Source organism: Lutra lutra, chromosome 7, assembly GCF_902655055.1.
Source record: "Lutra lutra chromosome 7, mLutLut1.2, whole genome shotgun sequence".
Taxonomy (NCBI): domain Eukaryota; kingdom Metazoa; phylum Chordata; class Mammalia; order Carnivora; family Mustelidae; genus Lutra; species Lutra lutra.
The window spans coordinates 103,016,306-103,031,760 of record NC_062284.1 but is presented as its reverse complement, the minus strand read 5'-3'; the positions used below and the strand labels follow the sequence as shown (position 1 = coordinate 103,031,760).

Sequence of the window (15,455 nt, the reverse complement as noted above, 5' to 3'; positions counted from 1 at the left end):
GAGACAGAAAGGATATGAGAATCCTCCTAAGAGGAACAGTCATTTACTGCTGGGGAAAGTCTAACTTGTATGGTACACCATTTTGAAGAGCAATTTGGCAACACGCAGTTAAAAGGTACGCAGGACTCAGAGTCGAGCAATGTCCCCCTGAGACAGATACACTAGAGAAATTCTCAGACGTGTGCACAAGGAGATACATTCAATGCAGCATTATTTTTACTAGAGGAAATAAGGTGCATAATCTACATGTTCGTTAATTTTAAAATAGACACATTCATGAAAGGGAACAGTATGCACTAGCTAAAATGAAAAAATCAGTCTCTCTGTATCAACATGGATAAATTTGGAAGCCACACTGGAACAACTATGGCGAATTGCAGAATGTTATGCACGGTATCGTGAAATTCATATAAACTTTGAAATTTTACAAAATTATATTATAGACAATTTCTAAAGAAATACAGATCTGTTTTAAAAAATGTAAAACCATAAAAGTATACTATTTAAGGTGCTTGTCAAAATCACAGGTGACTCCCTTGTTTAGGCAAAGCTTAATTTGGGTCCTTTTAAAAATTAACAGTGAAGATATAAGTTTCAGTCAAAAGACTCGAGATTATTCAAAGAATGTTTAACAGTCTTTTCTTTCTGCAACAATGTTCAGGCATAACCACATTGATTTCATCACTCTACTTATGAAATTTCTTCATTTTTCATATGTCCAAGGGGATCTGAACACACCCACTGCCACAAGCTCACTTGTTATGGAAACGGACACAAGGTCTTTGACCCCAACTAACGTCTGCTCCAAAGTGAGTAGAAAGAGTTATGATGGCCTTTTTAAAAATAACCTCTTCTGGGGTAAAAATAAATTATAGTATTAGCACACCCTGTCAAAAATGCAGTGACCTCATTTGAAGCAAGTTTGATGGGCAGATTCTCCTCTGTTCTTTATTAGCAACATTAATCAGAAGGCTGGCACAGTTTGTGAACAGCTTCTCATGGGAACTTTGCAAGCCTTCCTATTGCAAAAATGTGAAATTAACAACTCTTAGAAATATGCCTGCAGATTCTGGTAAGACTTAGTTGAGAACAACTGTTAACAGTCCATTTGTTATTGCTGCCTTTTATTTTTCTTTCGGGGAGACAAGAAAATATTTAAACCTTCAGTGCATATGAGGGAGTTTTCAGGTTTCTAGTCTCCAAAAACAAGCACATCGCCTTCAAGGGAGTTGTTACCTCTGGGGAAAGATGGACAGGAATGGGATCAGTGGGAGGATAGAAGAAGCTGCAATTAATCTGTAACTATATTTTAAAGATTTTATTTATTTATTTGACACAGAGAGAGATGACAAGAGAGGGAACACAAGCAGGAGCAAAGGGAGATGGAGAAGCAGGCTTCCCACTGAGCTGGGAGTCTGTTGGGGGATTTGATCCCAGGACCCTGGGATCATGACCTGAGCTGAAGACAGATGCTTAACAACTAAGCCACGAGACGTCCCTGTAACACTTTATTTATTTATTTATTTATTTATTTATTTATTTATTTATTTATTTTAAGAAGAAAAGGTGTGGGGCACCTGAACACCTCAGTCAGTTAAGCGTCTGACTCTTGGTTTCAGCTTAGTTCATGATCTCAGAGTGGCAAAGTAGAGCCCAACCTTGGGCTCTGCTCTCAGTGTGGAGTCTGCTTGAAATTATCTCTCTTCCTCTCCCTCTGCCTCTCCCCCCTGCTTGTATGTTCTTGATCTCTCTCTCTCTCAAATAAATTAAAAAATCTTTTTGAAAAGCAGAAAAAGGGTGAGACAAATATTGTAAAATGGAAACCTTTTAAAACTGGTTGGTGGGTATATAGGTGTTCAATATATAATTCTCTCCTATTTCCTGTATGCTTAAAAAGTTATACTTTTAGAAAAAGAAGTAAAGAAATAAAGTTGAAGGACAAAAAATAAATTTGGAAAAAATATATTTAAAATACATATGATAAAAGTATCTATTTTCATAATATTTAAAGATACATCAATAAGGTAAAACAAATGACCCAATAGGAGAAAAAAAAAAAAAACTGGAAAAACCAGCAAAGGATTTAAAATGGGGAATTTATAGGATAATAGTTAACAAATTTATAAAAGAGCCTGAACATGGATGGATTTCTCCATGTGTGTCCATGTGCATATACTCATGAAACAAATGCAGATCAAGAAAACAACATTGCTTTTCACTATTATATTGGCAAAATGTCTTAAATTTGACAAAACTGTGTTTTGCCAATGATGAGAAGAAACATTCTCGGGCATTTCTGAGAGGAGTATGAATTGTTGTAATCATTCTGGGAGGCAAATTTTTAAACACACATTCTCTTTGAAAGAATAATTTCATTTCTAGGGTTTTCCCTTTGGATATAATTGCATAAATGCACAAAGCTGTATGTATAAAGGACGATTTCAGAGTAAAACTTGAGAACAAATGTAAACTTCCATCAACTGAAGATAGATTAAATTGATGATGATACATCCAATTTACAGAATATAATGCATTGGCAAATGAAGATGTCCACAATACAACTAAAGTCTAAAAAGAGCGAATGGTAAAATTGCATGTACGATACAATCCTATTTGCATCAATAGGCACTACGCGCGCGCGCGCGCGCACACACGCACACACACATATGCAGACTAATAACTGAAAGAACTGTAACAGTAATTATCTTTAAGGGATGAAACTGAGATTGGGAATAGGCAGGAAACAAATTTTCATTGCATCAGTTAAGGACTCTGCTACAAATGACAGAAAACTGAAACTCAAACTGCCCTGAGAAGTGAATGAATTCATTGGCTAAATTTAACTGAAAAATCCGTGTGTGTGTGTGTGTGTGTGTGTGTGTGTGTGTGTGTGTGTGTGTGTGTGTGTGTATGAGGGGGGGAGTCTTGAACCAGGGCTCCATAAGTTCACCAAGATGCTTTTCTGGTGTTGACTTTGTTTTGCCCATGAATAGTGTCCTCTGGGGGCATATACGTGATGCATTGGTCATCTGGATGGCTCCCTTCACGTTAGCAACATGGTGACCATAACCTAAGGCAAGACTGAATGCTTCTCTTTTCCAGAAGCTTCTACATACTGGGGTCATCAATTCTAATTGAATTATATGCCCATCCTTGATTCAAGTATTGTCATTTTGGCAATTGGCTTGGGATCAATTCTACCCAAACCGTATAATACAGAAGAGGGTCTGGCTGAATTCCCCAAATAAAGAGGAATGCTGGGCAGCAAACAGCAAATATTCACTATTGCTGGGTGACGTTTTACCAAGTGCACATTATCTATCTATCTATCTATCTATCTATCTATCTATCTATCTATCTAATCTATCATCCCCTAGGGCCTAGACTTTGAGCTTCACAGGAAGGGTCTATGTCTGTGTCATTCATTATTCTCTTCTTTGAGTCTAAGATGGTTTCCTGACCCATGGTAGGTTGTCAGAATATCTGTAGAATAAAACCAAAACTAAGCAACCTGCCTTTCAACTTCACTACTAATCATTGGCTACTAATTAGAAAAACATTAGCCAAAGAATGAGCATTATCGGGTGTCTTTCACAGTATCTTTATCTAAAGTGATCAGAAGAAGGACTGATGTGGTGAGAGATACACAAGTTTTAGGGGAAACACTGATGCCTCTTTTAAACATTTGCTGATGCTGTTTTTTGTTAATAGAAATTATGCAATACATCATGTGGATTCATTATTCCTAAACTACTGCAATAATGGGTAAACTCAGCAAATTTAATTACTCTGTTTTTCAAACAGGGGTTTAGGGTCCGACTAGTTTATTTTAATACTTCTTCCAAAAAATAAAAAAAAATTATGGGGCGCCTGGGTGGTTCAGTGGGTTAAGCCGCTGCCTTCGGCTCGGGTCATGATCCCAGGTCCTGGGTTCGAGCCCCGCATCGGGCTTTCTGCTCAGCAGGAAGCCTGCTTCCTCCTCTCTCTCTGCCTGCCTCTCTGCTTACTTGTGATTTCTCTCTGTCAAATAAATAAATAAAATCTTTAAAAAAAATAAATAAATAAAATTAAAATTAATTCATCAAAAGAATAAAAAAAGACTTCTTCCTCCTCCTCCTTTGACCCTCCTCTGGATACTCCACTAACAGAATTACTTCTGCCTGAGCAATTGGCCACATAATTAGGGTTGCCAGACAACATACAGGATGCTCAGTTGCATGTAATTTCAGATAAAAATGAATTATTTTTCAGTATAAGTATGTCCCAGATATTGCATGGAACCAAATACCCCATGGGGATATACTTACACTGAAAGTCATTCGTTATCAGAAATTCACAAACTAAGCATTCTATATTTTTATTTGCTATAGTTTCTTGTTTTTATTTGTTAAATCTGGCAACCCTACACATAATACCAGGTGCTGGTGACTACTTTAGTTTGCCAAAGGGTAAACCACTGGAATTCCTGGAGAATAAAATATCTGATAGCTCGATTTTCACTTTTTAATCTGCCTCTTTTACACTACAAAGTAAACTCCTGTGTAACTATCACCCAGAATAAGAAATAGAACAGAACAATGCCAGTACCTTAGAAGCCATCTCTGTTCTTCTCCTCTTATGGCTTCCTTCTCCTGCCCCTCAAGGGAAACCATTATCCCTTTTATTATCAGTCTCTAGTGCTTCTTTAGGTTTGCTACCTTTGTATGCATCAATAAGCAATATATTTTGACTGCTTTTGAACTTTATTTAAAAATGTATATATCCGGGGCACCTGGGTGGCTCAGTGGGTTAAGCCTCTGCCTTCGGCTCGGGTCGTGATCCCAGTGTCCTGGGATTGAGCCCCGCATCAGGCTCTCTGCTTGGCGGGGAGCCTGCTTCCTCCTCTCTCTCTGCCTGCCTCTCTGCCTACTTGTGATCTCTGTCTGTCAAATAAAAAAATAAAATCTTTAAAAAAATGTATATATCCGTTATCTTTGTGACTTCTTTTAAGATTTTATATATTTATTTGAGAGAGAGAAAACACAAGCGCAGGGAGAGGGAGAAACAGACTCCCCACTAAGCAGGGAACCCAACCATGGGACATATGGGACTCGATCCCAGGGCCCTGGGATAATGACCTGAGCTGAAGGCAGACATTTAATTGACTGAGCCACCCAGGCAACGCTCTTTGTGATTTCTTTCACCCAACACCGTGCGTGTGAGATTTATCTATGCAGCTGTGCTTAATTCTCCCTGCTAAATAATGTTTCAAAATGTGATTATGCCCACGAGTTATTCATCCATTGCACTGTTTTCTTTTCTTTTTTTTTTTAAGATTTTATTTATTAGAGAAATTTCTCATACCGAGTACTCCCCTCTGAAATTTGTTGTTGAGTTCAGTACTACGGCGAAATTGAAAATGACCTATGTAAAATGGTTGTCATTAATGGTCCCTTAAATTTTAAGGTATAAACATAGTAAAATGCACTGATCTTAAATATATAGTTTGATGAATTTCTACATATGAATATACCTATGTAACCACTGTCCAGATCAAGATAGAGAACATTTCCAGCACCCTTTTAATATGACTGTCTTACATCCCCACAAGGCAGCTGTCTGCCTAAGTTTTTGGATACAGGCCTAATGCAGGCCTGCCTGATGTTGGTTTCTGGGCTTTCGGCTGCCACCACGTGGTGAGTCTGTCTACTGCTATTTGATTCTTTTAAACAAGGACTCAAGCAATTAGATTCCTAAAATGAAAAGTAATTACACAGATTCTGATGAGGCCAACCATTAAAGTAGGTGAGCTAATGTTTCTATTAAAGAAAAAAAAAGATTTATCTTCAAAAAGGAGGATTTAAGATCATATAGATAATGACATCATTTATAGCTAAACTGAGTATATAACTTTCTGCTTGAATATTTACCATATAAAGAAAAAAATGACTTACTACAAATATTTTTAGCCACTAGTTGTGAAATGCCTTGAAGGTGGTAATGTGTAGAAAGGATAAGAATAAAATTACAATCCTCCTCCCTGACTCCCCCATCCCAGTCCTTCAAAGCATAACACTAGGATCCAAAGATGAGGAAGACATGATCTCTTTGCTCTTGGGTATATCTACAGAGGATTTTGCTGGCCTGATCTGATCATTTGTTTACAAGAGCCTGATCTGAGTTGGTCCCTGTCCTGGCATGAGGGAGAATGATCTCAGAGTCTTCCGTCTCCACCCAGACCTTGTAATCTGTTCCTGCTATCCCATGTCAGACCTGACTCCTGTGCTCTGCCTCTTGCCAATTTCCATAAAGGGAAGTGACTATGGCCTAGAATGGAGCCTTCGCTATCTCAGGGGAGTGCCTGTATCATTATACAGATGGCCAAGGCTGGACTTGGGTAATGATGCTGTACTGATTCTCCTGAACTTAAAACCTTAGAATCTGTCACCTCGCTACCCTCATGTGGCCTGTGTATTTGTCTTCCTTCTGGCCCTCTGTGTCTTTTCCCTTGTAAGGTCTGGACCGAAGGCTCTGGACTCTGTTCTCCCACAGAACCTACTGCACCACTGTCTCTGAATCCCTAGAGCCCTCATTTTTGGTATCACTCATTTTAACACTTAATCACGCACCCAAAAGCCTGGGTCCCCTCAAGTACCACTGGGAAATTGTGATTTAGAGATTAAGGATTTCTTGTCATGAGAAGCTTGTTTCTGGGGGAAATAAAAGTGTTATTTAAAAAAAAAAAAAGAATAGGGGCACCTAGGTGGCTCAGTCATTAAGTGTCTGCCTTTGGCTCAGTATGATGCCAGGGTCCTGGGATCCACCACATTGGGCTCTCTGCTTGGAGGAAAGCCTGCTTCTCCCTTTCCCACTCCCTCTCCCACTCCCCCTGCTTGTGTTCCCTCTCTTGCTGTCTCTCTCTCTGTCAAATAAATAAAATCTTTTTTAAAAAAAAAAGAATAAAATTACATGCAAGTAATTTATTCAAGCCCTTGAACTTAGTGATTTTTTTTTATTATTGTACTATATTCTGACTACAAGTTGCTATAATTCCCTTTGAAATTATACCATTCTATCATGGCTACCTAACACTAACATCGTAAAATGTACACTGAAATTTTTGAATGCTTGCTAGATATCCATCATTCAAATAGGTCTTTCTAGTGTTTTAAATGTTCAGGATGGGGGAAAAAAGAGAATCCAGCACTGAAATGTTTAATAAATATTAAGGAAAAGTGTACAGATGATAAAATAAATGATTAAATAATTTCAGCTTGCAAATGAAGGTTGAAGAATAAGAGAGGGAAGAAGAAAATGGATGGGCACTAAAAGGTGTTTTATTCCAATAAATGTGGAGATTAAGATTCTATTACAGGAAAGATTTGAGACCAAAGTATAGACTGTGACACATGATTCCTCCTGCCCCCTCCCACATCCCACTGAAATTCCAAAGACAGATCATTTTAAAAGCACAAAACCTGATTAGTAGAAAACAATCAGAGTAGTATCATCAGTATATCAGAAATTTTGAGAACTACTTAGAAAATAGAAAGCAAATGGGTTTGAATTTCCTGAAAAAAAAAAAATCAATAAAGAAGAAATTGCATCTCAGGATACCATAAGCCAACCACTTCTTTCTAAAAAGCCTCAGACAAGATCCAGGGTCAGTATCAGCAAATTCAAAGAGAAAAGTTGGCTGTAGAACAACTCTCAGTGTCATTTATTCAAGATGCTTCCTGGTGAGACTATTGGGGCCTGAGAGAAAAATCAAAGCCAGACTTGTAGTAACTTAAGAATTTGTGCCAGAGCACCTGGGTGACTCAGTCAGTTAAGCGTCTGCCTCCAGCTCTGGTCATGATCCCAGGGTCCTAGGATCTAGTCCTGCTACGGGCTCCTTGCTCAGTAGAGCACCTGCTTCTTCCTCTGCTGGCTGCTCCCCCCGCTTGTGATCTTCCTCTCTTTCTCTCTCTGACAAATAAAATCTTAAAAAAAGAAAAATTTGTGCCAAAAAAGCATTAAACAAGATACTTTATAATACTAAAGGCAGGAAAGAAAATATTAAAGGCAGAATTCACAAGGAAAATATAAAATCTATGCACCAAATAACATAGCATCAATAGTCATAAGGCAAAAAACTGTAGAAGATACAAGGAAAAAATAGAAACACTAAAAGATACAGACTTCAATTCACTTCCCTTAATCTGTTAGAGCAAGTGGATAAAAAGTAAGAATATAGAAGAAAATAGAGTAATGACTTCAAAGGTCCAAAGGGAGTTTTGTTGTTGTTTTTTTTAAACTTAGCCTTATTGCTAATTAAGCCTGAGGGCAAAATAAAGACATCTGGGAATAAAACATTTACCATTCATACTCCCTACCTAAAAAAAAATTACTACAGGAAGTCCTTCAGCACAGAAATAGGAACCCAAGTCATCAGGTTATATAATAATGGTGACAACTAAATAGAATTGGGAAAAAATAAAGGAAAGATTTAAGCAGCAATTTTTAAAAAAGATTTATTTATTTACTTGGGAGAGAGAAAGCAAGCAAGAGTGAGGGGGCAGAGGCAGAGGGAGCAGCAGATTCTCTGCTGAGCAAAGAGCCTGATCCCCAGACTGGGAAATCATAACTGGAGCTAAAGGCAGATGATTAACCAACTGGGTTGCCCAGGCACACTTAAGCAACAAATTTTTAATGTCATAGGATTTGGTTTCTTTCTAAATTAGTCCAGTCATAATATTTGCTTTATAGTAAATAATACTTATGTAATCATAATATCATACATGCTGTTTATTGGCTTCACTTTGGGGTATCAAATAATGCCCAAAGTGTAGGAGATTTCTATTACAGGGTAGCATGTGGAGGTCATAAATCTTGGCAATTTAAAAATTATGTGACAGGATATAAACCTCAGCCAACAAATTCAAGTATGTAAGAAATATCACTTTATCTTCTACTCTTCAATTTAATGTCGGCCTCTGGGGAATAGGCCCTTTATCCCTCTGCCTCCCTTCCAAGACCTGCTTGATGGGAAACATAAACACAAACATTATTGGGATTTCTCTGCCCTCCCTGGATCCCAAAGCACACAGTTACCAAAACATCAGAGAGAAGGGGGGCCCCCAGTCATCAGTAATCTGTGCTCAGGTCACTGAGAGCCTCAATAAATGGTTGTTTCCACTGCAGTAGATCTCTGCTCCTTTGGGGTCCACATGTGATATGGGAGTCCTAGCTGAGGTTGGGAACCTTGTGCCAGTGTGCTTCCTTTCCCAGATACCTGACACAGCTCTCTTCTGAGCTTGCCCCCCTCCACAGGGCTCCACCATGCAGCAAAGTTTGAGTCTCACACAGCTTCTCACCACCACCCTCATGAAATCACCAGGAGAAGCCTCTCTCCACTTCTTGCTTCTGTAAGGCATCACACTCCCTTTCTCCAACTCCAATGCAAATCAGTGAGTTTAGGCTTATGGAAAACAAAAGCCAGGGAAAATTTTACAAGTTAATTCTGCTTTCCTTTCTGTCCAAAGTCTCCCCTGAAGGGATAGAATGCAGAGCCCTTTACTTGCTTGAATGGAGAAATGGAAAAGAGAAAATATTAATTAATAGTATACAATAATACTTAGGCATATTAATATAGCTAAGAAAAATTAGGAGGTAGATAGAAGTAGAGAGATGGGTAATATTCTCATTTTTAATTATGGGTCTTCAAGTCACATTAAACTTGAGAAATCCAGAATTAAACATTTAAATGTGTTATTGAAGTAAATAAGTAAATAAGGCAACCACTAGAAGACATTTAGAAATATGAAAATATAAGCAATAAAATCCAGAGGTAGAAGGGTAGTTGGTTCATGACAAATTAATCTTTCATAACAGAATATCGATAGATCCTATATAGATTTGATAAGACATGAAATATGATAAACTAAAAGCAGAAGCTATTAACAAGAGTGATTCCTAGGAAATGAATTAGGGACTCTGGTGGAGAGGGTAGAGTTGGGGAGAGGAGGGAGACTTTTCTTTCATTTTAAGCTTTTTTATTCTAACTTCTTTATTATATGCATGCAATTCTTTTCTAACAAAAAAACAGATTAATTAAAAATAAAGACATTAAGCTATTTTAAACACACTGTCTCATTAATATTTATGATATATTTAATAAAGAGCTCACACATTAAAATTTGCCTATGGACACTAGGCCTTTATTTTTAAAATTCACTAGTTAATTCCGTCTCATATTATAAACACCTGCTAAAAGTAATCCACGCTATAAAACAAATCTTGTTTTTATATGGATGCACAAATAGTTTACCCAAAAAGAAACACTTGGGAAACAATTGGAAGGAAAAACACTAATAAAAATTAACAAGAGTACAAAGCAGTATTAATGAGTACACAGTCTCTCAAAAGAAGAAATCATCCAAACATTTCAGAGTTACGAAAAAATCATCAAGTAAAGCTTTTCTAATAATCTATTCCAGCACTGTTAAATTAAACCACAGTTCCTATCTATACTCTCGATCAATTTAAATTACATTATATATTTAGTCATGAAATCTCATGTGTATGTATAACACATACACATCGGTCCTGAATATGAGAAAGTATATACTGAGTCACTAAGAACTTGGACTTAGCACAGGTATCAGAGTACAAATTCCTTCAGGAATGGGGAAAATTCCTTTATTCCTAGCTCTCATTTTTTAAAAATATTTACTTACCCAAGGGATGCTAGTTATTGTCCAGAGAAATTTATCATCAGTTCCCTTTTAGATCACAAACTTCCATCTAACATATTAATTACAAACATTTTGCCACTCCGTTTTTCCTTTTGACTTTGTCTTCTTTTGTACAAATGTTTCTCGCTTTACATAGACAGTATTTGAATTTTTTTATCTTGTCACAAACAATTTCCTTTAATGTTTCTGTAATTTCCAAATTCTTGAAGCCCTTGTTACTTAGTAAGCATCCCCATCTGGGATTCTCTCCTAAGAAATAATCAGAAACTGGGTCACCTGGGTGGCTGAGTCAGTTAAGCGAGTCCAACTCTTGATTTCAACTGGGGTCAGGATTGAGCCCCATGCAGGACTCTGTGCTCAGGAGGGAGTCTGCTGGAGATTCTCTCTTCTTCCTCTGTCCCTCCCCCTCCCCTGCACTCTCTCTCACTTTCTCAAATAAATAAATAAATCTTTTTTTTTTTTTAAAGATCCCTTTCACACTGAAAGAGATCACACTCAGAAGGAGGTAGCAGTGGGGCCCACCTGGGTGGCTCAGTTAGCCGGAGGCTTACCTCTGACTCTTGGTTTCAGCTCAGGTCATGATCTCAGAGTTGGGAGATGAAGCCCCTCATTGAGCCCTGGGCTGAGCTCTGTGTCAGGCTCCACAGTCAGCTAGGAGTCTGCTTGAGATTCTGTCCCTCTGCCCCTTCCCCCCACAAAATTAATAAAATCTTAAAAAAATAAAAAAGAAGGAGGTGCCACTAGTGGGAAATGACAGATGGTAATGTAAATGTATACATTTTGCTTTAACAGGTATTTTTTTTTAAGATTTTATTTATTTATCTGACAGAGAGAGATCACAAGCAGGCAGAGAGGCAGGCAGAGAGAGAGGAGGAAGCAGGCTCCATGCTGAGCAGAGAGCCGGATGCGGGGCTCGATCCCAGGACCCTGAGATCATGACCTGAGCCGAAGGCAGTGGCCCAACCCACTGAGCCACCCAGGCACCCCTTAACAGGTATTTTTACTTCCTTCAGTTTTTAAAAATAGTTTTTAAAAATTATGTTGCTCTTTCTCCCATTGTAAAGACTAGACAAATAAAGAAAAAAATGTTGAGATATAAAAGAAAAGCTTGAACAACACTTGACATTTTATTTTATTTTTTTTTAAAGACTTTATTTATTTATTTGACAGAGAGATCACAAGTAGGCAGAGAGGCAGAGAGAGAGGAGGAAGCAGGCTCCCTGCCGAGCAGAGAGCCCGATGCGGGGCTCAATCCCAGGACTCTGAGATCATGACCTGAGCCGAAGGCAGCAGCTTAACCCACTGAGCCACCCAGGCGCCCCAACACTTGACATTTTAAAAGGTGTTAATTGAAAGATTATGTATAATAGGGAAATTAAAAGTAGCTTATCTAGCTAATAAGAAGAGAATGATTAATTTGTAATATATAACATATATAAAATATAATACATTATTCAGCAAGCATTTTCTTTTAAAGGAAGATGTGGGTCATTTTAGATAGATGTGTTTTTTTTTAAATAACTGAAGATTTTTAACATTAAATTAGATCTTTAGGGACATATAATTAGATTGAACTATTTGCAGGAATTTTTAAGCTACAATTTATTGTATAAAAACTATTAATACAATACGGTAGGAATTAAAATACAAGAAAGCTCCACCCAATCTCACCACATTGCACAGATCCACCCAGGATTTGTCAAAATATGTGTGTAACTTTTAAATAATTGCAATCTGTCAACTCTGTATTTATATATTTTTACAGATAATTTTGCAGGTGTGTGCTTAAATTTTACAGAAAATTTGAGAAGGGTTTTCAATCACTTTGAAATGAGTTCACAGCAGCATAAAAAATTAATTCTTGTCACTTTATATAGAACATCCGCATAATAAAAATGTCAATCAACATTTTTTGCATTTTTGCTATGTTTTCTAAGACCAGTTCTGAGGGAAGAATCAACAGCCTTTAATGACTGGTGAAAGAAAGCAGCCATAAGTAGAGGAGAAAAGACATCTGAATGAGTTTGACTTTCTTTAAATTTCAAAATGGACTTAGGGGGTTGTGGGGAGATGCTGCTCCAAAGCTTACAGTGCTGTGGATTGAGGAAAATCTTACCCACTTTGCCACAAGTGAGACTGATTGGGAAACAGCTTCAATGCTTGTTTTCTAGAAAGCTCTACCAGTTTATAGTTGTCACCAATTAACAGTAAATTTTGCCATTTTCACTAACTTTTTTTTTTTTAGATTTTATTTATTTATTTGACAGACAGAGATCACAAGTAGGCAGAGAGGCAGGCAGAGAGAGAGGGGGAAGCAGGCTCCCTGCTGAGCAGAGAACCTGATGTGGGGCTCGATCCCAGGACCCTGGAATCATGACATGAGCCGAAGGCAGAGGTTTTAACCCACTGAGCCACCCAGGCGCCCCCATTTTCACTCACTTTTGACAGCATTATCTCTTTGCTCTTCATTTCTCAATATTTTAATCAGATATGCACATAGTTTCTGTTGGTAGATCCAAGGATATTGTTATTATATTTGTCAGGTACTTTAATTTATCTTAAAATTCCATGAGGAAAGTATTGTTATCAAAGGGAAGTTGAGGAAGAAGTAAATCTCTTGACCGAGGCCATATGTAGCCTTGAACCTATGGATTAAAAAAGTGGCAGAACTGGAATTTAAACCCATGTCTCTATGAGGCCAAAGCCCACTCTCTTTTTACTACTATCCTATTCTCATTGTGGTAGCCTGTTAATCCAAGGCTTGGTTTACAGGGACTCTGGAGCCACTAAATTCAAAGTTTATTAGGCATGTAAAATAAAAGCATCTTTAAAACATGGGAAAGCAGGGGCACCTGGGTAGCTCAGTTGGTTAAGCATCCAACTCTTGATTTCAGCTCAGGTCCTAATAACGGGTCCTATGAGTGAACCCTGCATCAGGCTCCATGCTCACTGGGGCATCTGCTTGAGGATTCTCTTTTCCACTCCCTCTGTCCCATCCCCCTGCTGGTGCACACTCGCTCGCTCTCTCTTTCTCTCTCTCATTCTGTCTCGAATGAATGAATCTTTAAAAAATAAAAATAAAACACGCAAAAGCAGAACAAATTTCTGAAAAGGAGAATCTTTTATCAGCAATTCCTTCATCTTTTGATTCCAAAGGATAGTTTAGAGCTCCTTTAGCTTTAACTGTTCAGGAAAATTGATTAATTAATTAATTAATTAATTAAGTTCCATTCACACACACACACACACACCCATTTCCTGCTTTGACAGAAACCGGGCTGGTCCAGAGAACACAGAAATGCCCACAGGATTCTGTCCTCCTGCTAATTTTCCTCTTTGTGGGCAGCTAATGGTAATTACCATTTTAAAGTGTTCACTGTGCCAGCTGCAATTTAAGTAGGGTATTTCCTTAAATTCTTACCACCTTATGAAATAGATTTTTTTTTTAAAGGCCATTTATTTATTTGAGAGAGCAAGAGAGAGAATGAGCAGGGGGTAGAGAGAGGCAGAGGGAGAAGCAGACTCCCCACTAAACAGGGAGCTGGATGCAGGACTCAATCCTCGGACCCTGGGATCATGACATGAGCTGAAGGCAGACGCTTCACAGACTGAGCTCCCCAGGCGCCCCTGAAATAGATGTTTTGATGTTTAATGAAGTCTGAAAATAGAAATTGAGTAGCTCCAGGCCTAGAACCCAGGTTGGTTAGACTCTACAACTGCTTTCCGCTCTTTACATTTCAAATATTTCTGGAATCAATGAATAATTCCTCTTGCTCCTTTTTGGTAATCCAATTTCAAGATTTTAAGACTTCATTTTCAGATGTCCCTAGATGAAGTCCATCAGATGAAGACCACCAGGAACACACTCGTAGTTGAAGTTGGGGTCACTTACCTGCTGCTGCAAGAGAGAGAGCATAAGGCCTCTCCAGGACCCTGGATGTCTGGGCATCAGAGACTTGGAAGGGACTTACCTCAAAGTTGGAGCCTGTGCCGAAGGATTCTGAAAAGGGCCTGGGACAAGTGGGGATCGGCTCTGAACTGGTGATGTCATGAAGCAGGTGCAGTTTAGCAACTGAGGTTTCTCTGCAGTTTTTGTTCTGGAGGCAAAAGGAACAGAGCAGAACAACGGATATCACTGATAAAGGGGGGGAGGAAAAAAAGAAAAGAAAAGTCAGTAATCATTCCAAAGGACAGGGTCTGTATAGCCAGAGGAGAAACATTGTTTACAGGGCCTTGGCCTTCCATTGGAAACATTTTAGAAGTTCTCCTAGGAATATTCTACTCTGATTACCTGTTTCCTTGGAAACTGCAGTTGAAGAACCTCTTATCTGAAGCTCTTGGTTAGAAATGGATTCTGTTTCCCTGTATTAAAGTAACCCACAGGGCTCAGATCTTCTGAGTAGGAATGAGACATTCCATTGTCACTGATATTTCAAATGGCAATGTTTCTCATAACGATGATAGCATTTCCCAGCAGAGAGGTAATGCAAGCCACACAGGTGATTTAAAGTTTTCTAATAGCCACATTAAAAAAGAAAAAAGATGAAATTCATTTTAGTAATGGGTTTTAACTCAATATATCCATAATTTATCTAAAATATTTCAACACAGAATATAAAGAAATATTATATTAGATATTTTACTTTTGTTGTACCACGGCTCCCAAATCCAGTACAGCGGATCTCAATTTGGACTTAGATTTTCATGGGAAAGCTTGATCTGTATTTAGAGGCCATAAAA

At 38.2% G+C, this 15,455-nt stretch overlaps 1 protein-coding gene across 1 annotated transcript in view; it reads right to left on the bottom strand.

Annotated features, from left to right (window-relative positions):
- The window catches only part of FBXO34 (F-box protein 34), a 144,266-nt gene extending 129,557 nt beyond the window's left edge, over window positions 1-14,709 (bottom strand). Inside the window, exon 1 of the mRNA XM_047736128.1 lies at window positions 14,687-14,709. The gene's annotated coding sequence lies outside the window, so the exon portion shown is untranslated. The remainder of the gene's footprint in view (window positions 1-14,686) is intronic.
- Between the last annotated feature and the right edge of the window lie 746 nt (window positions 14,710-15,455).